The sequence below is a fragment of the Myotis davidii genome, unplaced genomic scaffold (assembly GCF_000327345.1).
Source record: "Myotis davidii unplaced genomic scaffold, ASM32734v1 scaffold162, whole genome shotgun sequence".
Taxonomy (NCBI): Eukaryota; Metazoa; Chordata; class Mammalia; order Chiroptera; family Vespertilionidae; genus Myotis; species Myotis davidii.
Window position 1 is genome coordinate 500,312 of NW_006300036.1, and position 23,531 is coordinate 523,842.

Below are 23,531 nucleotides of genomic sequence, written 5' to 3' on the forward strand. Positions count from 1 at the left end.
GGGAGGGCATGAGTGGGGGTTGGGGGGGCATGGGGGGATAAGGACACATATATAATACCTTAATCAATAAAGAAAAAAATAGAGAAGGCTATTTTTGTTTATTCCTGCATATTTTTTTTTTGTTATAGAAAGAAACTGGAAAAAACATAAATATCCATCAGGATAGACATAAATAAAATATGATTATTTGTATTTTAAAGCATAATATAGCAAATAAAATGAATAAAATTTATCTGGGAATGTAGCTCTAGGTAGATTTAAACATACAATATTGAGTTAACCATCTGATTCTAGTTTTCTAGGCTGTCATAAAAGATTACCACAAACATAGTGGTTTAAACAAGGTAAATTTATTATGTTACTAGAGGCCCGATGCACAAAAAGGGTAGGTCCTCGCAGCCCCAGCTTTGTCCGGAAGGTTGTCCAGAAGGTCATCTGGAAGGTCATTCAGCCATCTGGTCTAATTAGCATATTATACTTTTATTATTATGGATAATAAGTATGTAGAGAAATAAAAAAACTCATAAGGAAGAACACACAGTGACTTCATAATAAAGATATATATCTGTGGAAGAAGATTTGATGAAGAATAGAAAAATGAAGGGGGTTTTAAAAGAAGCTATTTACTTTTATATGGGTCTTTTTATTGAAAATACTTCTGAAGCAAAAACATGTTGGTATCGGTTAATTCTCGATGTTAGATACCTAGGTGTTTGCTACATCAGTCTCTGTTATTTTCTATAATTTAAAGAGATTTAAAACTAAATATATGAGAAAACAATATTCAGAGAATTGTTCTAATAAATGGATTTTAGCTCAGCAGCTCAACAAACATTCTGAGTTGAAAATTCAGCAGTAGGCTTTCTGAATTCAGGCAAAGCCTCTGAAGATGCCATTTGGCATCGACAGGACATACCGGTAGTTCCCAACATTTAGCATGTGCTTCTCTGTGCAGTTCAGAAAATGCTTTGTAGGTGTTATTGTTATACAGTATTAGTTACAGAAGTATACCATGGTTATTAATCTGCCAGAATGCCAACATTTTTCCCATAAGAATTTTTGAAATTGTTACAGTATACTCAAACTTTTTTAAAAAGTCAGATACATAAACCCTTTACATTTCCCTTAATTAGGTTTCATTATTAATATTTTATTTTTTAGACATAGAATTTTAACTTTTAAACCTAATGATTAATAGCAATTAAAAATTCAATATCTACTAAGGAAGGTGTCAATTACAGGGTGTGGCAAAAGTAGGTTTACAGTTGTTATATGGAAAATAATAGCATAATTAGTAAATAATAATACAAGAATAAATTTTTATGTACTCACAACTATAAACCTACTTTTGCCATATCCTGTATATAAACATGACATTTTATTTCTTCTTATAAATAAAATTGATTAAAAGAAATTCCGCATGTTTCTGCTCTTCTCATCATGGTACAGTCTCCTTACTACTGGTGATAACCTGGGTGTACATGCTTGTAGTCTCCATGATTTCTGTTTCAGAAAAGAGAAGTACCAATTGTGGACCAACATCCGTTTTCAGTTAAGGCAATGGCCCTCACATTAACTCAAATCTGAGAGGAGTTGGAAGAAGCATTTTTAGGGGACATAACAATGAAGTACTCATTTAGTTAAAATGTAATATAATCAAAGCCCAGCAAGTTATTTTGTGGCTATCAACAAACTGATTCTAAAGTCTATATAAAAAGAACCAGGCTAACTAACACAATATTGAAGGCAAAGAACAAAGTTGAAGGACTGATGTTACCCAACTCCAAGACTTATCAAATGCATACCTCAGAGATATTGTGAGTTTGATTCCAGGCCACTGAAATAAAGCAACTATTGCAATAAAAGAAGTCACATGAAATTTTCGGTTTCCCAGTGCATATAAAAGTTATACTTATACTACAGTCTATTAGTTTGCAATAGCACAACATCTTAAAAAGTACAAACTTAATTTAAAAAATACTTTATTGATAAAATATGCTAACCATCTTCTGAGCCTTCAATGAGCTGTGACATTTTTGCTGGTGGAGGGTCTGTCCTTGATGTTAATGGCTTCTGACTAACCAGGTGGAGGGTGCTGAAGGTTGGGGTGGCTGCGGTAATTTCTTAAATAAAACTACAATGAATTTTGCCGCACTGATTGACTATTCCTTTAGCAAAAATGTTCTCTGTAGTATGCAGTGCTGTTTGATAGCATTTTATCCACAGTAGAATTTCTTTCACAATTGTAGTCAATCCTGTCAAACCCTGACACTTCTTTATCACCTAAGTTTATGTGACACTCTAAACCCTTTATCATTTTAACATTATTCATAGCTTCTTCACCAAGAGTAAATTCAATCTCCAAAAACCAGTTTCTTTGTGCATCCATAAGAAGTAACTCCTCAATCATGAAAGTCTTACCATGTGATTATAGATATTCAGAAACCACGTCTAGTTATCTTGCTACTTGGTGTTGCTACATATAAAGCTAGAGATATCAGATTGGTGGCTTACTAAAATAATAAACAAAAAAATCAATAGATCAATAGACAGAATTGAAAGCACAGAAATAGATTTTCATATAGTCAGCTGATCTTTGACAAAGGAGCAAAGGCGATACAATGGCACAAATATAGACTTTTCAACAATGGTCTGGAAACACATCCTCCCCCTCCCCCGCAAAAAAATGAAGGTAGACACAGACCTTATACCATTCACAAAAATTTATTCAAATTGGATCACAGACCTTAATGTGAAATGCAAAACTATAAAACTCCTAAAAGTTAACATAAGAGGAACTCTAGATGATCCTGGGTATGATGATGCCTTTGGAGATACAACATCAAAGACACAATCTATGAATCTATTAAATAAAAAATTGATAAATTGGACTTCATTAAAATAGAAAACATCTGGTCTTAAGAAAGTAATGCCAACAAAATTAGAAAACAAGGCATAGACTTGGAAAAAATATTTGCAAAAACTCTTCTGATAAAGACCTTATTGAAAGTGAGAAAAAAATAACTCTAAAAATTCAACAATAAACAAACAATCTGACTTAAAAATGGACCAAAGGCCTTAATAGACATTACCAGAGAAGATGTACAGATGGCAAATAAGCATATGAAAGATGCTCCAAATCATAGGTCATGCAAATTAAATTAATGAGTATCATTACATCTCTATTAGAATGACCAGAATCCTGAACATTGACAATACCAAACGCTGACAAAGTTGTGGAGCAATGGGAACTCTCATTCACTGCTGGTAGGAATGCAAAGTAATACACTTAGGAAGCAATTTGGTGGTTTCCTGAAAAATTAAATCTACTTTTACCACATGATCTAGCCATCATGCTCCCTGGTATTTACCCAAATGAATTAAAAACCATGGCCATATGCAAACCTGCACATGAATGTTTATAGCAGCTTTATTTATAATTTCCAAATCTTGGAAACATCTATTTCTTTCATTAGGTGAATAAAAAATAAACTAATCTATTCATATAACAAAATATTATTTGCTGCTCAAAAGAAATAGCCTAGCAAAAATCCATATGCAAGAAAACACATGGAAGAACATTTATGCATATTATTAATGTAAAAAAAAGCCAACCTGAAAAGGCTACATACTGTATAATTTCAATTATATGACATTATGGAAAAGGCAAAACTATGAAGACAATAAAAATATCAGTAGTAGCCAAGAAGGTGGGTACAGAGGGATAAATAGAGCACAGATAATTTTTAGGGCAGTGGAAATACTATGTATAATAATGGAATTATAGATACATATCATTATACATTTATCCAAATCCATAACACCAAGGGTGAGCACTAATGTAAATTACAGAAGGTGATTGTATGTGTTAATGTAGGTTCTTCCTTGGTAACAAATGTATCATTCTGGTGAATGATGTTGATAATGGGGTAGTTTATTCACACCAGTATATGGGAGAAGGAAGTATATGGGCACTTTCTGTACCATCCTCTTTATTTTGCAGTGAACCTGAAACTGCTATAAATAAACAAGTCTTAAAAAAAAATAAAAATAGAGAAGAGCAGGGGTGAGTGGCAGAGAGAGGTGTCACTTTGAAGTTACAGCTTCCATCTCATTTCCAAGGTTAAGACACATCCTTGTCTCTGAGATCCCTGGCACACTCTTTGAGTTTTACAACAAACTCTCATATTTTGCATAAGATAAAAAATGACAAAAAATAATTCTGCATAGTATTTCTCTCACTATTTTATTTTTTATTTCCCTATTAATGTTGACTGTCAAATAGGTAGACCTTACCAATAAAAGAAAAACTAAATTGCAGACTTAAGATAATTGGAGAAAATATTATACATGTTATTATATAGCTACTCAATGCATATAAACATGTGGTATTTAATATGAAAATTATATAGCACTTAAAAAAAGCATCATTAAATTCCTCAAAAAATGAACTTCCTTTTTTTTTTAGTGTGCAAAATTCTGAGAATGTCATGAATGGCAATCCAGCACAAGCCTATAAAAAATTACTTTGTATTATTTAACAAGCTAACCCCATTAACATTCTGCCTTCTTATACAGTTCCAAATGTGAAAAGACTAGGCAGAAATCCACAGAATAAAAAGACAAATCTAGGTGAAATTGCAAAGAACTGGAATGCATAATGTGCCAAGTTTTACACTAATAATTTATAACATTACTACCCTGGACAATAATATTAGAAACCATTTAAGAGTAGTGAGCCTCTTCTAATTATTGGTATCCAACTAGTATTGTATATGTGTAAGTGATTTTTCTGCTTAAAATTTTAAGTGGCTAAGTTGTTTTGTTAATGTTTTTGCTATTGATTTCAAATTTTATTACATTATGTTCAGATGGATGATTTTCAGCCTTTTCAATACTTTATATTGTGATTTTTATTTTTCTAATTTTAAGGGATTTAATCAGTTGCACTCTCACCAAGAGCTCATTTGTAGGGTCTCTTAGAGTGGCCTAAAGCTTATCCTAAAAGGTTTACAATATATAAGATTTACATAAATTACCTAATAATGATCAATATTTATAACTAAAAATATAATTTAAAAATGATTTTTGCTAAACCTCAACTATCACTATAATGATAAAGATGTGATTAACAGTATTAATCTCCATTTAATTCTATTCATAGGTAAGCTATTTTAGTTATACTTGAAAATTCCAACATGAATTTCTATAAAATAAAAGCACAACTTAAGGATTCAATGAGTTCATCAGATTAGCACAATCACAATATTTAAGGTTACATTTGAATTAGCACTTGAATTAAACAAGTGATTATAACTGAAGGCCTAAATTTAACTAAGATCACATATATATCAAGCACCAACAGTTTCCTTTAATAGATGCTTTCTAATTGTTGACTGTGCTAGTAATCAAATTAGCTTTTTCAATTAGTGTAAACATCACTTACTACTTTGCATGGAAAACAATAATTTTTCTTTCAGACAACTCATGATTAGAAATACTCCCAACAAGTAATAAAATTTTTAATAGTAATAAATAGTAAACTACTGCTTTTGCTACCAATAACATACATGTCAGTTTAGACTGGGGTATCCAGAAAACTTAAATATGAATGATTTTGACCAAAAAAAAAGTCTTTCCTGTGTTATATCCATCATGTTTAGGGGCTGGTCTTCATTTTTTTAAAAAATATATTTTATTGATCTTTTACAGAGAGGAAGGGAGAGAGATAGTTAGAAACATCGATGAGAGAGAAACTTTGATCAGCTGCCTCCTGCACATCCCCTACTGGGGATGTGCCTGCAACCAAGGTACATGCTTTGACCGGAATTGAACCTGGGACCTTTCAGTCTGCAGGCCAACGCTCTATCCACTGAGCCAAACTGGTTTTGGCTGGTCTTCATTTTTTACTAATTCTGAGAATCAGAGTCAAAAGCAGGCCATATCTATGAAATACTACCTTCAGGGATAAGGAAAGGAAGCATTTGCTGGGGATAGTGGTGTCATGAAGACCTCAATAGATGTCTTTGAATGAATCTACGAATGTAGCTTTGTAAGGCATATGGCATGGAGTGGAATTGTTGAGTCATGGGATAAATTTTTCAGTTTTAATACCTACTGCCAAATAGTTTTCTGAAATGGTTAGAACATTTCATATCCCATTTGTATTACATCAGTTTCTACATCCTCATTTATTTTTATCTTTCATCTTTTGCAATTTAACTATTCTCATGAAAGTATATCACTTTCATGTTTCAATTTATATTTTTTTGAAAACTATTAAAGTGGAACAACTTTTCATATATTTAGTTGCCTTTTGTATAACATCTTTTGTGAAAGTTTATTCAAATACTAGAGGCCCAGTGCATGAAATTTATGCATGGGGGAGAGGGGTGCCTCAGCCCAGTCTGCACCCTCTCCAAATTCGGGACCCCTTGGGGGATGTCCGACTGCTGGTTTAGGCCCAATCCAGGGATCTCTGCAGGATCGAGCCTAAACCGGCAGTTGGACATCCCTCTCGCAATTCGGGACCACAGGCTCCTAACTGCTCACCTGCCTGCCTGCCTGCCTCATTGCCCCTAACCACCTTTGCCTTGGCCTCGCCATGACAGCTTCATCCGGAATGACATCCAGAAGGTCGTTTGGCTGTCCTGTCTAATAAGCATATTATGCTTTTATTATTATAGATTTTTTCTTATTTTTAAAATTAGGTTGGTTGCCTTTTTCTTATTGATTCATAGAAACTTCATTAGATTATTTAACCTTTTTTTTGATATATAGTAAATGTCTTCTCCAATTTGGTAAGTTGCCTTTTCGTTTCCTTCATGATGCTTTAATGGACAAAGATTTCTATTTTAATATAGTCCATCATGAATTTCCAGTGATGACTAGTGAAAAGGGAACAAACCCTAGTTACACTGCTGGTGGGAATGGAGATTGGTGCAGCCACTGTGGAAAACAATATGGAGTTTCCTCAAAAATTAAAAATGGAACTCTGATTTGACCCAGTGATCCCACTTCTAGGAACATATTCTAAGAAACTTGAAACACCAATAAGAAAAACTATATGGACCTCTATGTTCATAGCAGCACAATTTATAATAGCTAAGCTTGGGAAACAGCCCAAGTGTCCATCAGCAGATGAGTGAATAAAAAAGCTGTGGTACATTTATTCAATGGGATATTATGTGGCTGTTAAAAAGAAAGAATTCTTACCATTTGCAACAGCATGGATGGACCTGGAGAGTATTATGTTAAGTGAAATAAGCCAGTCAGAGAAAGATAAGTATCAAATGATCTCACACATATGTGGAATCTGATGAACTAAATAAACTGATGATTAAAAATAGACCTAGAGACATAGAAGCATGAACAAATTATTGAACCTCAGAGGGAAAGCAGGGGAGGATGGGTGGGAAAAGATCAACCAATGAACTTGTGTGCATATATGCATAACCCATGGACACCGACAATGGAGTGGTGGGGGCCTCGGGGTGTCAAGAGCGGGCTAAAAGAGGTTAATGGTGGAAAAATGAGGACTTTTGTAATACTTTCAACAACAAATATCTTTAATAAAGAAAGTTAGTCATATTAAATAATAATAATAATAATAATAATATAAAACCTTCAAACAAACAAAAACTAAAGAACAAATGCCTTCACTGGTGAATTTCCCTAAACATATAACATAGAATTAATACCAATCCTACTCAAAGTCTTCCCCCAAAAATCAAAGAGTAAGAAACACTTAGGCACTCATTTTACAAAGTCAACTTTACCCTGATACCAAAGTCTGACAAGGACATTTTATACAAATTAGCAAGTTTATTTGGGGGCATTTGTTCATCTTATAAATATTTAAACTCTTCAGTTGTTCATATTATCAACTTTTTAATGTCTATAGTATCTGCAGTGATATTCCCCTTTTCACTTTTGATATTGGAAATGTATGTTTTCACTTCTTTTTATTATCTAGTCCTGCTTGAGATTAAGCAATTGTATTAATCTTTGCAAAGAACAATCTGTTGGATCTGTCAATTTTCTCTGTTGCATATTTGGTGTCTTTTTATTTGCTTCTCATATAATAGCTATAAAACAAACTTGCCTGTTTACTAATGATTGAATCTCAGATATTGTATGAAAAAATGTCTCTAGATCTACTAGATGATGTTCCTTCCACAGTGAGTTGCTTTCTCCACTTTGTAGAATATATAGAGTAAGTGGCTTCTTCCCTGCAGTCTAATCAGGGAAGAATGTGCATTGAATTTTGGCTACGAATTGAGTAAAGCTCAGTCTACTTCTAGTTTACAGCTTTTTCTTAGAGCTTGGCCTCTTAATTGTGGAACTTTTGAGTCTTTGGCTCCTTAATCTGAAGTGATAATAGGTAATCAGGGCTCTCTGAGACATTTGAACCCCAACTCTTTATCTTCCTGTCTATTGCAGTTTCAATATTTGCTGATTTGTTGACAGGGAGACAAGTCATATGATTTATGTCAGGGTCACTCCAGCCTGTGCTACTGGCAGTTCCTGTTACTTTATGTTTCCTAGAAGGCTTTCTACTAGATCCAAGCCTAAATACTCACCCTTTGCTGTACCAGATACTAAGCTATACCAGACACGAAGTGTCCCTGGTAAAAGAGGATACTGATCTTAGTTGCAATATATGGCTCCTTAGGGCTTTAACTAGTTGCCTGTTTTGTTTTTAAGGCCACCTCTCCATGCTGGGTATTTGCTTCTTACACAGCGTAAAACTTGATTGGGAAAACTTTTGCAGCTTTTGAACATTTTCAATCTGACTCTATAGTCCCTACACAAGCTCAGATTTCTGCAAATATTCTATTGGGAAATTAGTTGTGTGCCCAGGGCCCTTTCAGTATTCCAATCTTGCCATATGAATCTTGAAGGACTGATAAAAATCCCCTCTGGTTTCTCAGTATTTCCCTTTCCTCCACCACAAGCATCACAGTAGCTCTCTGCCTGGACCAAGCTCTGATCCTCAGAATCCACAAATGATCCCAGAGGAATAAATCCAAAGCCAATTACCCAAATAGCTTGAAATGACTCCCCTTCATCTAAAAACCTATCTGTCCAATCTAGCTACTTCCAACAGATATAAAAAGGATTTTAAAATATGACTTTTTAAGCCTTCTTCTAGTATTTGATGATGGGTTAGAAGTGTGGTCTGAGAGTAAAAGTGTAGTTGCATGAGTGGAAGTGCCACATTTTGAGACAGAAAAAACTTTGGATTATAATTGTTTTATGGGAATTCCCCCCCCCCCATATTTTTAAGAAGTAAAAAAAGCTTTCCAATTCCAAATATGGAAAAACATATGTCATTAAAGGTCTCATGATATGTTTAAATATCAAAATGAAATTGCCACCGGTAATATGTCATAATGTAGAACCAAGTAGATCCTTGGAACTTGTTCCTCTGTTGCCAAGAGGAGACATGAGGTTTAATCATCATTAATGATGATCCTCAAGGTTAAGTAATTAGTGATTCAGAATTAGAATTCAGCAATTCCAGCACTCAATCTAGTATTTTTTTTACTGTACCATCTAACCTTGATTTTGAGACCATTTCAAAATCAAGATGTTTACTTTATGTTAATTAACATTAATTTTTTAATGTTTACCTACTAGGAAATTTGCTAGGAAGTTTTAAAATATTGTCTTCAGTTAATTTAGAAATTGTTTTATTATTTTTGTAGCATAAAATGAATAATTGCCACTTGTTTGAAATGATGAGTTCCTTCAATGGTCAATGATAAATTATAGAAAACTTGAAAGTAGCTCTAATGTAGATGATTTTATTAAGAGAATACCTAATATCTGGAAATATTTTGAAACTAAAGACGTAATCCCTATGGTTAAGTTAGGAATCTAAAAGTCATTCTTGGGGGGCAGTAGAAAAGTGGCTCTCGCTTTGAATAAAACTCAGAATAAAAAGGGCATTTGGTGTAATGATATAATTCTTAGAGAATTAGTTGCTGAGAGGTCACTGGAGAAAAAAGTGAAATCATTTTCCCATTTGTAGGAGTTTAAAATAATTTTCATATTATCAAGTCAATCCTTTTCATAAAGATATATAATGTAATAAAAGATTCTAGTGATATAGTTAAGACACTTAAAATTCCTTATTATTTTAATGAATAAGAGCCTGACCTTGGCACCATCGATGGACATAAAAATAATTGTTCTAAGATACTAAAAAGCATGTTAGATTAATGTAATAAAATCAAAATAATGTCAGAAATTTATAGTGCTTTGGGAGAGTACCACAAAACTTAAAAACATGCTTTTACTATTAAAAATATAACTTCAGTCTTGAATAAGTACACATTTCTCGTCCAAGATAGTCTCTGGTCAATGCACTAATTGCTATGGTCTTAGATGTGTGTATTTTGTTTTTAATTTTCATGAAAAATTTGAAGAATTTATTTGAAACGTTTTTGCTTTTTAAATAAGTTCTATTTTTTCAATTATAATTTACATAAAATGTAATATTGGTTTTAAGCATACAATATAATTCTTAGACATTTATATAGCATGAAGTGATAATTCAATAAATCTAGTACTCATCTGACACCATTCATAGTTAGTACAATATTATTGACTATATTCTCTATGCTGTACTTTACATCCCCATTTCTATATTTATAACTAGCAATTTGTGTTTTGTAATCCCTTTAACTTTTTCACTCAACCCCCCAACTTCTCTAAACCCCCTACCCCAAGGCCTGGCAACCATCAGTTTGTTCTCTGTACCTATGAGTCTGTTTCTATTTTGTGTGTTCCTTTATTTTATTTTGTAGTTTCCACATAAAGGTGAAATAATATGGTATTTTTCTTTCTCTGTCTGACTTATTTCACTTAGCATAATACCCTCTAAGTCCATTCATGCAAATAGTAAAATTTTATTCTGTGTTATAACCAAGTAATATTCCATTGTATAAATGCACCACTTGTTTTGCTTTCTTATCTTGGCCATTGTAAAAAAAAAAAAAAAAACAAAACAAAACAAAACAAAAAAAAACGCTGTAGTGAACATAGGGGTGTGCAGGATGATACCTAACCAACTGAACCACACCAGCCAGGGCCATTGGTTGACTCTTATATGTGCCATAACTGAGGATCAAATTCCCAACCTTAGTGTATCTGGATGATCCTCTCACCAACTGAGCAACCTGACCAGGGCAACATCAGCTTTCTATCAATTAGTTGTCTAATAATTGCCACACCTTACCTATTGTTTCCAGTTCAATTTCCCAACTTCCTCTCAATAGATTCAAGTACTTACAAATGCCCTTTCTAACACAAAGAGCTTTGCAGGAAAAAGTATTCTGAAATACAGCTGTTCTAAAAGGGAAGAGTAACACTTTGAAGTAATGACCTGGATAATTAATGCTGAATTCCAGTACCAATCCTATTCCTACAGAAGTACTTATGACATCCACATTAATACTAAATGAGCCCATCAGAATTAATGTCCTTGCAATAAATACCAAAGGAGTTGAAAATGATTAGGCTATTATTGTAAAGTGTTACACTGAAAGACAAAAAAGACTAAGGCTTAAAAGAAAATAGTAGTGATTTGTTTCAGAGACAAGAGCTACTGGATCCCATGTTTGCTAAAAATAATAAAGATATAAAACTACATAGAAGTTCTACTCACAATTAACATTTAAAAATTGATATGTCTAAATTCCATGAAAACTGGTAACAATACCCTACCTCTTCCTTAACAACCTTATACCTTACATCTTATATACCATACTAGTGGTCCGGTGCATGGATTCGTGCACATTGAAAGGAAATTAATTAGAAGGTGGACGGTGGGGCGGGACTGGGTGAGATGGGCTGGACACGCCTGGAGCCAACCTCCTGAGGTTCCTCCCTGGCCAGCCACACCTGGGGCGGTGTCAGGGCTCGAAGGGCGTCTGGAGAGTGAGCAGGGTCTCTCCAGCAGGTGGGGCCCCTCAGCCTGGCCTGTGGGGATCACACCAAAACTGGCTCTCCAACATCCTCCGAGGGGTCCCAAAGGAGGAGTAGGCACACTGCAAAGTTGCTATTACTCAGCAGCTCCTGCATTGAGCATCTGCCCTCTGGTGGTCAGTGCACGTCATACCTACTGGCCAGTCGGCCGGTCAGCCAGTCACTTAGACTTTTATATATATGAAATCTATAGAAACATATTTTTCTCACATACAATTTTAAGGTTTTATTCTTGAAACAATGGTACTGTGGCCATATTAATTTATGATCTAAATAACAAGACCTTAAAATAACTACAGAGTGTCCTAATCTAGTCATTTTCAAACTGCTTCACAACCTAAGACATCAGTTCGCTAAAGAGCCTGCCATGACAGCAAGTGAAATGAAGCAAACTCTATGGTGAAAGAGTCTTTCCTCTGCCTCCTACCGCACCCACTGTAAGCTGGGCAGCTGCTTTCTTCTCTGGTTTAACTTCATGCTTCTGTATAAGGTTTTATTGGGGAAAAGTCATTGCATGAAAAAAAAATTTTAAATGAGTTTAGAGAGGATTTTCCTAATAAAAATTCTTGAAGCAAATGATCTGTTATTGTATGTTTAAGTACATACAGAGGTTTGTATGACCTTGTTTTGGTTCTCAGCGAAGACTGAATTGTAGCATTCAAATATCTTCAAGCTACAATGCTTCTTTTCTTAATTATCTAAAAGCTTACTCAAGTCACTTGACTCTATTGCTAGTGAGCTTTCTGAAATGTAGCCCTGATAATATGACTACGTTGCCTCTAAGCCTTCCAATGCTTTCCATGCATACAGCATAAATTCAAACTTCTGAAATGTCATCTATCATCTTTTACAACAACCCAATTAAAAAACAAACATATAGCCCTAACACGGCAGTTCTCAACCTGTGGGTCGTGACCCCTTTGGTGGTCGAATGACCCTTTCACAGGGCTTGCCTAAGACCATCCCGCATATCAGATATTTACATTACGATTCATAACAGTAGCAATATTACAGTTATGAAGTAGCAACGAAAATAATTTTATGGTTGGGTCACAACATAAGGAACTGTATTTAAAGGGCCAGAAGGTTGAGAACCACTGCAACCAGTTTGGCTCAGTGGATAGAGCATTGGCCTGTGGACTGAAAGGTCCCAGGTTCAATTCCAGTCAAGGGCATGTACCCTGGTTAAGGAGGTCACATACCCAGTAGGAGGTGTGCAGGAGGCACCTGATCGATGCTTCTCTCTCATCGATGTTTCTAACTCTCTGTCCCTCTGCCTTCCACTCTGTAAAAAATCAATAAAATATATTAAAAAAATAAAAAACAAACATATAAAAGATTTTTAATTAATATTACATTAGTAACACACTATACTGATTTATATTTCTATGTTTTGGGACACGTTGCTTAGAATATCTTTCACTTTGATCATAATGGTAGATATGCACAGCAGACAAACTCATGAGTGACTTCTGCAATTATTCTGAATATAATTGATAATGCCCGTCTTTACTTTATTTCTATAGATAATATATATTTCTACTCATTCCACTCACAGACTCTAATATACATATTTCCATAGAATCACAGTTAACCTATAAATCTGAATTTTCAACAAATCAGGCAGGTGATATTTCTACCACCAAACTTTTAATAATTACTGTCTTTTGCCTCTAAGGGTATCTGGGAAATAATGTGTTTTATCAGAGAATATGTGTTGATTAAATTAATAATACCGACCTCTGCAATTGGCCGCAGACTGTTTATTTTGAGTGCCAAATTAAATTATTCTTTGTGAAACTGAATCGCGTATGAGTAGCTGTAGATAAAAGATATCAACTTGCTGAATAACACCCTGCTCTAACTGCTAAGTAATTGACGTCCCCCGAGCGCACAGCTAATAGACTTCACAAAGTCTCCAAAAATAAAGGGAGATGTTACTTCATAATTTTTATACCAATTTTATCATGGTTTAAATTTATTTCAAAACTAAGCCAATAATTTGACTTCTCTTTCTTGTGTAAAAACAATAGTGTGTAGATTGGGTGGTCCAAGGTAGTGACATAGGAAGATACTGAGCTCACGTCCTCCCATAGACACACCAGATCTACAGCTACATACGGAAAAATTCTTTCTGAAAAGAGACCTGAAAACTAGGTGAACAGCTCCTTCACATCAGGAAGTGAGGAAAGGGTCCCATTAAAGGGATAGGAGGGCTCAGATGTGGGCTGACCATAAACCCCACCCACAATCAGGAGGAAAATCTGGAGCTTCTCCCTGAGGAGCAAAGGGTTTATACCCCACATCAGGCCCCCGAACTTTCTGAACTGAACCAGAGTTGAGCCCCCAAAACAGCTGGCATTGAAAACAATGGCATTCCTATCCACAAGACCCAAAAGGCTGCAGTGAACTGAAAAACTGCTTTAAAAGGGTTTGACATCTGAAACGCATACGAAATCATATTGAATGTAAACTGTAATTGAAAAGATTAAAAAATAAAACACAGATAAATGAATGAATAAAGGGCTTCCCTGAAGGCGTGCCCCGTAGCCAATACAGAAGCGGCCATTTGAAAAGCACCCAGGCTGTATGCAAAAGAGAATCCCTTGCTTATCTTAAAGGGTCAGCCAGTGGAGCAAGGGTCTGTTGGGATCATCTCCTGGGACAAAGACACTAGTGGGTGTCATTTTATCTTTCTCCTGGCTCAAGCCAGCAGCTGCCATTTTTCTCACTGTGGGTATCAGTTTTACCCTCCACTAGCGGGCACCACCTTTGTACTCTCTGCTTTGGGAAAGCAGGCAGGTACCATATTTTTTTTCTAGGTGAGTTCCATCTTTGCACTCACCCTTTGCCATGCTGTATAAGGTTAGTATCTCCCAGACAGGAGCTTTTACACATGCCTGGTGCCCTGTTTCTTACACCTGGTGTAACGGTTTTTGCAGTGCAGTCCAGGGGACATCCCCTCAACAACGGGGAGCTATTAAAAATAAAATGGGCTGCTTGGACAAGCACAAAAGATACACAACCAAGATTTAGGGCCAAGTTCAATAACAAGGTCCATCTCCTACACAAGGCCTCTCCTTCAAGACTGGGAGAGTGGCTGTTTCATCTAACAAATGTACACAAGCACAGAGAGTCGAGCAAAATCAGGAAGCAGAGAAATACACTCTAAATTAAATAACAAGATAAAACCTCAGAAAAATTTAGCTCAATGAAACAGAGATAAGTAACTTAACTGATAAATACACAAGGTAATAGTCATAAAGATGTTCACCGAACGTGGAGATAAAGGGATGAACATAGCGGAAACTTCAATGAAGAGACAGAAAAGATAAAAAAGTACCAAATAAGAGTCAGAGAACCGAAGAATACAATAACTCTACTGAAAAATAAGCTAGCAGAGTTCAACTGCACAGTAGATGGAGCAGAAGAAAAGAATAAGATGGCATTGAAACTCACCCAATCAGAACAGGAAAAAAATTAAAAAGGTGAGCATGGCTGAAAGGACTTATGGGATATAATCAAGAAAGACAATACCAAGCAATATTAGTATTATAGGGCCACCAGACAGTACAGAATGAAGGAAAACGTTATATGACCATCTCAATAAATGCAGAAAAAATCATTTGACAAAAATAAACATCCATTTATGACAAAAACTCTCAACAGAGTGAGTATAGAGGGAGTGTATATCAAACAAACAAACAAGCAACAACAACAAAAAAGGGCCATACATGACAAGCCCACAACTAACATCATAGTTAATAGTGAAAAGACAAAAGCTTTTCTTGTAAGATCAGGAACATGATAAGCGTGCCCCTTTCTATTCAGTATAGTACTGGAATTCTAGTCAAAGCTATTTGGCAAGAAAATATATCCAAATCTAAAAGAAAGAAGTACACTGTCACTATTCATAGATGACATGATGTTACATATAGAGAACTCTAAATACTATACCAATAAACATTTAAAATTAATAAACAAAATCAATAAGGCTGCAAGATAGAAATTCAAATTCTGTTGAATTTCTTTACACTAACAATGAACTATCAGAAGAGAAATTAAGAAAAAAATTCCATTTCAATTGCATCACAAAGAATAAAATTAGCTAGGAATAAAATTAACCAAGGAAGTGAAAGATCTGTACTTGAAAAACAATAAGACATTGATTAAATAAATTGAAGAAGGCACAACTAATTAGAAAGATATTCTGTGCTAATTGATAAAAATAATTAACATTTTTCAAATGTCTACAGTGCTCAAAGCAACCTACAGATTCAACACAATCTCTATCAAAATTCCAGTGGCATTTTTCACAGAAATAGAACAAATAATCCTAATATTTGAATGAAACTACAAAAGTTCACAAATAACCAAAGTGATCTTCAGAAAAAAATAGAATACATTTGGAGGCATGACTTTTCCTACTTAAAATATATTAAAAAGATAAAGTAATCAAATAGTATGGCTTTGGCATAACAACAGATATATAATTCGATGGAACAGAATAGAGAGCCCAGGTATAAACCCATGCATATATGGTCAATTAATTTTTAAGTATGTTTTAATTGATTTCAGAGAGAGGAAGGGAGAGGCTAAAAGGAATAGAAACATTGATGATAAGAAAGAATCATTGATTGGCTGCCTCCTGAATGCTTCTTACTGGGGATTGAGCCCGAAATCTGGGCATATGCCCTGACCTGGAATTGAACCATGATATCCTGGTTCATGGGTTGATGCTCAACCACTGAGCAACACCGGCCAGAAGGTCAAATCATTTATGACAAAGGGATCAAGAATATACAATAGGGACAGGACAGTCTTTCAATAAATGGTGTAGGGGAAACTGAACAGCCACATGCAGAAGAATGAAACTAGACTACCATCTTATGCTGTACAGACAAATTAACTTAAAATGAATTAAAGTTTGAATGTAAGACCTGAAACCTAAGCTTCTAAAAGAAAACATAGGCAGCAAGCAACTTGAATCAGTCTTAGGTATGATTTCATGGATCTGACTTAAAAAACAAAGGCAACACAACAAAAAAACATTAAACAAGTGGAACTATATCAAACTAAACAATAACAACAAAACTCCACAGCAAATGAAATCAACAAAATTAAAAGGTAATTGATTGAATGGTAGAAAATATTTGCATATACTAAATATGACACAGAGTTAATATCCCAAATAACTAAAGAATCCATACAACTCAATAACAAAAGAAACAAGCAGCCCAATGAAAAAATGGGCAAAAGATCTGAATAGACCTTTTTCTTTTTCTTTTTCTTTTCTTTTTTTTCCAACAGCAACATACAGATTGTCAATAGGCACAGGAAAGATGCTCAATGTCATTAATTATCAAGGGAATGCAAATTAAAACTCTAATGACATAATACCTCACACCTGTTAGAATGGCTATTGTCAAAAGAGAAAAATAAGAGGGGTGGAAATGAATATGGAGAAAAGGGAAACCATATGCATTGCTGGTGGGAATGTAAATTGTTGCAGCCACTATGAAAAATAGTATGGCGTTTCCTCAAAAAGTTAAAGTAGGACTACCATATGATTCAGCAATTCCACTTCTAGGTATTTTTTTCATGTAAGATATAAACATTGATTTGAAAAACAAATATGCACCTCCATGTAATTTGCAGCATTATTTACAACAGACAAGGTGTTGAAACAATCTAAGTGTTCATCAATAAATGGGTAAAGAAGATGTTAGGTGCACTTACAAACAGACACACAATACTAGAAAGCCATAAAAAGAATGAATTCTTTCCATTCACAATAACACTGATGGATCTTGAGGGCATTATGCTAAGCAAAATAAGTCAGAAAAAGACAAATGCCATATTATCTCAATTATATATGGAATCTAAAAAACAAAACAAAAAATCTAGTTCATAGACACAGAAAACAGATTGGTGGTGGGGGAGGAGGTAAAATGGGTGAAGAGGATCAATACGTATAAACTTTAAGTTATAACATAAGTCATGGGGAGGTAATGTACAACATTGTGACTATAGTGAATAATACTATATTGCATATTTAACACTTGTTAAATGAGGACATCTTAAATGTCTTCATTCCAAGATAAAAATTTTTCAGTAACTAGGTATGTTGACAGATGCTAACTAGACTTATTATGGTTATCATTTAACAATGTATACAATCACTAAAGTATTATGTTCTACATCTGCAACAAATGTGATATGCCAATTATGCCTCAATTTAAAAAAATTAGGAAGAAAACAATAAGGTATAGCATCCTTCACTTAAAGCAGTGCACTATTAAATTTATTTTTCTTAACTAAAGTATCCTCCAATAAAATATCACTGAACTTATCCAGTAAAATATTTTGTCACTGGTAAATACAACTTTCCTTTAGTTTTCAGTGACATAGAGTTTTAAAAGGCTACTAGAGGCCCAGTGCACAAAATTTGTGCATAGGCCGGGGGTCCCTCAGCCCGGCCTGCACCCTCTCACAATCTGGGACCCCTCAGGGAATGTCAGACTGCCAGTTTAGGCCTGATCCTACAGGGATCCCTGCGGAATCGAGCCTGAACTGGCAGTCGGACATCCCTTTCAAAATCTGGGAATGCTGGCTCCTAACTGCTTGCTTGCCCGCCTGCCTCATTGGCCCTAACCCCTCTGCCTGCCTGCCTGATCACCCCTAACAGCCTCTGCCTCAACCCCCACTGCCGCACTTCATCCAGAAGGACATCTGGAATGACATCCAGAAGGTCAGTGGGCTGTTTGGTCTAATTAGCATATTACGCTTTTATTATTATAGATGTGTGTCTTCAGCAATACAGGACAAATATATTTTCCTCTGGAAATAAGAGCATGTCCAAAAGAGTTCCCTTCCTTTCTGTCCTTTTCCTTAACAACTTTATTATTGATCACAGATTACCAATTCTAAGCTAATGTTTATCTAGTGCAAACCTAGTCTAACCATTCTATTTACTCATTATCTTGCCTCTAAAGGCCAGAAAAACATCTACATTCAGATATTTTTATCACCACAATAAGCCTTATTGACACTAAATACGGCAACCATTTACTTATGAAAATACATAGTTCTGTCTAATTTTTTATAGAACCACTGTATTCTCAGCAACCCAAACTTTAAACCTAGAAAGCATCATAAATTATTCCTCTCTCCTTTTGCCATCAGCTGAGAATTTCCAAATTCCGCAGCATCTGTTATTCCTTTATTTCCATTCTCAGTACCATCACCACTTCTGCCCCCGAAGCCAAACAAAAATAACTCTCTGCCAAAGGATGTCCTTGTTTCTTGTTTTACTCAACATACTCAATTCACACTGAAGAAAACTGCTAACATGAGCTTCTCGAGTATAATTCTTGTTGAATTGCTCTCCTGCTCAAAATCTTGCACTTATTCACCAGGTCCTACATCATTTTTAGTTGTCTAAAATATTTTCGTAAGATAATATTCTAAACGTATCTTCTACACTTACACTAAACTCTTGCCAAAATATGTAAATCATTATTCTCATCCTATTCCCTCCATTCTCCTTTTCAGCCCCCACCAGAATGCACTGCATCTCTCCAGGTTGTCTTCTCTAAATGTACCTCAACAAGTAATTCTCCCCCTTCTTTCTCTCACCTCACATCTTTCAATTCAAATGCCTGAGCATATCAACAGTTAAATAGAACCATTGCTTCCAATGCATAAATCTGTAATTGATTCAAAGGTGAGGGGTCTGGGGATGTGGCTCAGCTCCTTGCAAAATATCTTGATTTAGAGAAATCAATGCTAGACTCTAGTATTTAACTTTGCTTACCTATGATAGTTCAGTAACTTCTATACACAAAAAAGCAACTACTACACAGCACAGCCTAAACTTCAGACCTCATTGTTTTTGAGAGAAGACAAGATTATATACCTAAGGTTATATCTAAGAAGTAAAAACCTTGAGAATAACAGATTCTTTGGTTTGTTTACCCATTCATTCCAATGCCAGACCATGAGACATCAGAGTGGACAAAGGTGAATAAGGCATGCCCTTGCCTGAGAAGTTCTTAAAGTTAAACTGGCTCCAACAAATATTGCTGGTAAGTCCCCATTGTTCATCGTTAGTTTATTTCTATTAACCCCTTCCCCAACAATTTTTTTGTTAAAAACGTTTCTTTTTCAGACTAATTTTTTTTATTTTGGTTCTATATAGTATTTTTGATGCTGGTTATAAAAACAGTTTGTAATTACTTTTTCTTCCCATTTTTGTGGTTAAGAATAGTATTTCCTCAGAAAGTTTCTAGATGAAATTATTTAGAATGGTACGTATGTAGCTGGTTTTTGAAGGTAAAGTTTTAGACGAGTATACTCATCGACGACTGAAAAAAGAACATTTTGTGAAAACGTGTATACACGTTTCTGCCGGGGAAGGGGTTAAAGAGCCAGTGTCTCTCCTGTGGGCAAGGGTAAAAGGAAAGGGTTTAAGGGAATCATATTTCTCTCACCTGCTCCCAGAAGGAACAGCTTTTTTTCAAGAAGTATCAACTGCTACTATAGGAGTCTCCTAAACTAAAGGAAAGTTGAAATCCAAATAAACGATTGGTTATAGCACTGATTCAACCAGTGTGCTACAAGAATTTTTAAAACATGAAATACCTGGTAATTTATCCAGGAGCTCTGACCTCTTTTTCCTTAGATTGTTAAATAAAAAAATGACAAAAGGTAATACAACAATAGCCATCCAGTATGAATCAAAATTAAACCTATATTTGTGGCCATATCAGCAAACACATTTTTTGGTGTGATTCAGAATTTTAGGTAATTAGTTTATGTGTGCCATGAGATGAAAAAGATGAAAATCGCTGGGTGACAAAATATCCTTCCATTTTGACTTTAAGTCAATTGTACTTTTTTTCTTATTAAAAAACTAGAGACCCAGTAGATGAAATTTGCGCACTGGGGTGTCGGGATCCCTCAGCCCAGCCTGCCTCCTCTCACAGTCCGAGAGCCCTCAGGGGATGTCAAGCTGGAGTCTCCCCTCCCTCTGTGAGAGGCCACTGGACTGATCAGGGCAAGGTGCCGCCCCCATCACCCCATTGTTGCTGCCACTGCCACTGCCACTGCCACTGCCCTTGGCCCTCACAGCTGCCAAGGTGTTTTCATCAACATGGACTCCAGTCCCTTCATCACAAAAAAAATGACAACTTTCTTTAGGCATTTTCAAGATGTCTCTTTCATAGGATATGACATTTCTTTCTTTCTTTTTTTATATCCTCACCTGAGGATATTTTCCCACTGATTTTTAGACAGCATAGAAGAGAGAGGGAAAGACAAAGAGAAATGTCAATGTGAGAGGAAAACATCGATTGGTTGCCTCCTGCATGAGCCCTGACCTGGGTCCATGGCACAGCAGCCCCAGTGAAAGCTGCTGGTCAGGCCCTGCCTCCCTCTCCAGCCCTCACATCAGCCACAGTGGCTGCTGGTCAGGCCCTGCCTTCCTCTCCAGGCCTAACAGCAGCTGCAGCAGCTTCTGATCACACCCTTCCCTGACACAGGAACGTGGAGGCCCCCAACCCTGCAAGACCCCGCCCACCCACTCCTGCTGCATATGCAGCCTACTGATCGGTCATTACTGTGACGGTGTCCCGGACAATTTGCATTATCCTCTATTATTAGTATAAACTAGAGGCCCAGTGCACAGATTTGTTCACTGGTGGTGTCCCTCAGCCTGGCCTGTGCACTCTCGCAATCTGGGACCCCTCGGGAGATGTCAGACTGCCTACATCTCCCTAGAGATGTAGTAGTGTGCGAAGCAGCAGGGTGCCGTGCAGCTCCTGCTCATCCCAGCCCCGCTGCGCCTGCCACTATTGTTTGGGTGCACAGGAAGAGTGTCTGATGGAGAGGCTCATGCCGCCACAGCACACTGACCACCAGGGGGCAGCTCCTGCATTGAGCTTCTGCCCTCGGGTGGTCAGTGCACGTCATAGCTACCGGCTGGTCATCCGGTCATCCAGTTGTCTGGTCGCCTGGTTGCTTAAGCTTTAATATACATAGATAAGAAATAGTTTCTGCATTTAAGAATTAATAATCATATTAAAACATAGACTTGATAGATTTGTACAAAGTAGTGAAAGTGAAGTACTAAAACAATAATAATAATTAATACTTAAATTAGTTCAAAAAGTGAAATGGGACAAGTACCTGGTAGACAGAGTTATTAAATAGGGGGACATATTCAGGGAAAGATGATCTTTAGTGTGGTTTCTAGCAAAAGAATAAAGAAGAAGCAATTTACAGAGGAAATCCCAGAAGTTAAGAACCAAATGAAGAGATGATCAAAATCATCAGTAATAAGAGATATGCAAATGAGAGCTAAAGTGATACATAATTTTATGATTGTTATATTGGCAAAAAATAGAAAAACTGAATAATGCCAAATGTTGAAGGTGATACATACATGAATTGCTTGTGGGAGTGTAGATTGATGCAGCCCTTAATTAGTTCACAAATTAAGTATATATGTAGATACGCACAGCAGCCCCACTTATGCATTTATGACACCCACCCACATAAGCAATTATTCTCTCAAAATCCATGACAGAGCATATGCACAATTGTTCATATAATATTTCATGAGCTATTATGCAACAATTAGAAATAATACATTAAATGTACATGTAACAACATGAAAAAACTTTAAAATAGTACTTATTGTGTAGAACTCTGAAGTAGCTGGTATTTTACCATACTTTCAAGTTAACAAATTAGTCTGCCACAGTTATCTAAAATTCTGGCACAAAACATGAGATCTATATCAGAGAGAAAGTATTTATTAATCATGGTAACGCAAGTTGCATGGCCTTCATGATCATACCCATTTCTCATGCCCTCAGTCCAACAGAGGCCATACTGGTAGCCTAGATGAAGGTTAAATACACGGTGAGTTTATAATAAAGGAATCAGCTTGTCTGTCTTCCCACTGGACCATCATTAACCCACTGGCTTTCCTTATGGTTGTCCCATAGTGGGTGCAAGATGTGCGCTCCAGTTCCAGAAATCACATGATCATACCTATACTTAATACAGAAATATGTGGAGATTGGAAGTGCCAGCAATGAGCTCCCCTTTTCTTAATAGAGGAAAGCTTCCCAGAAATCTATGCTATTATCTCCTATAGAAATAATTGGTCAAATAGCTGGGGAAGTTGAGGAATTGGAAACATGACTGTCCTGTTTGGTATAGACCACTTTACCTCAGCAGGAGCATAGATCTTTATACAATAACTAGAGGCCCAGTGCACAAAAATTTGTGCACTTGTGGGGGAGGGGGGTCCCTCAGCCCGGCCTGTGCCTTCTCGCAGTCTGGGACCCCTCAGGAGATAATGACCTGCTGGCTTAGGCTTGCTCCCGGGTGGCAGAGGGCAGGCCCAATCCCTAGGTGCAGCCCGTGATGATGCTCAGAGCAGGGCTGATTGGGGAGTTGCGGCGCCTTCCCCTGTCATGCACAGAGCAGGGCAGATTGGGAGGTTGCGATGCCACCCTCAGTCACGC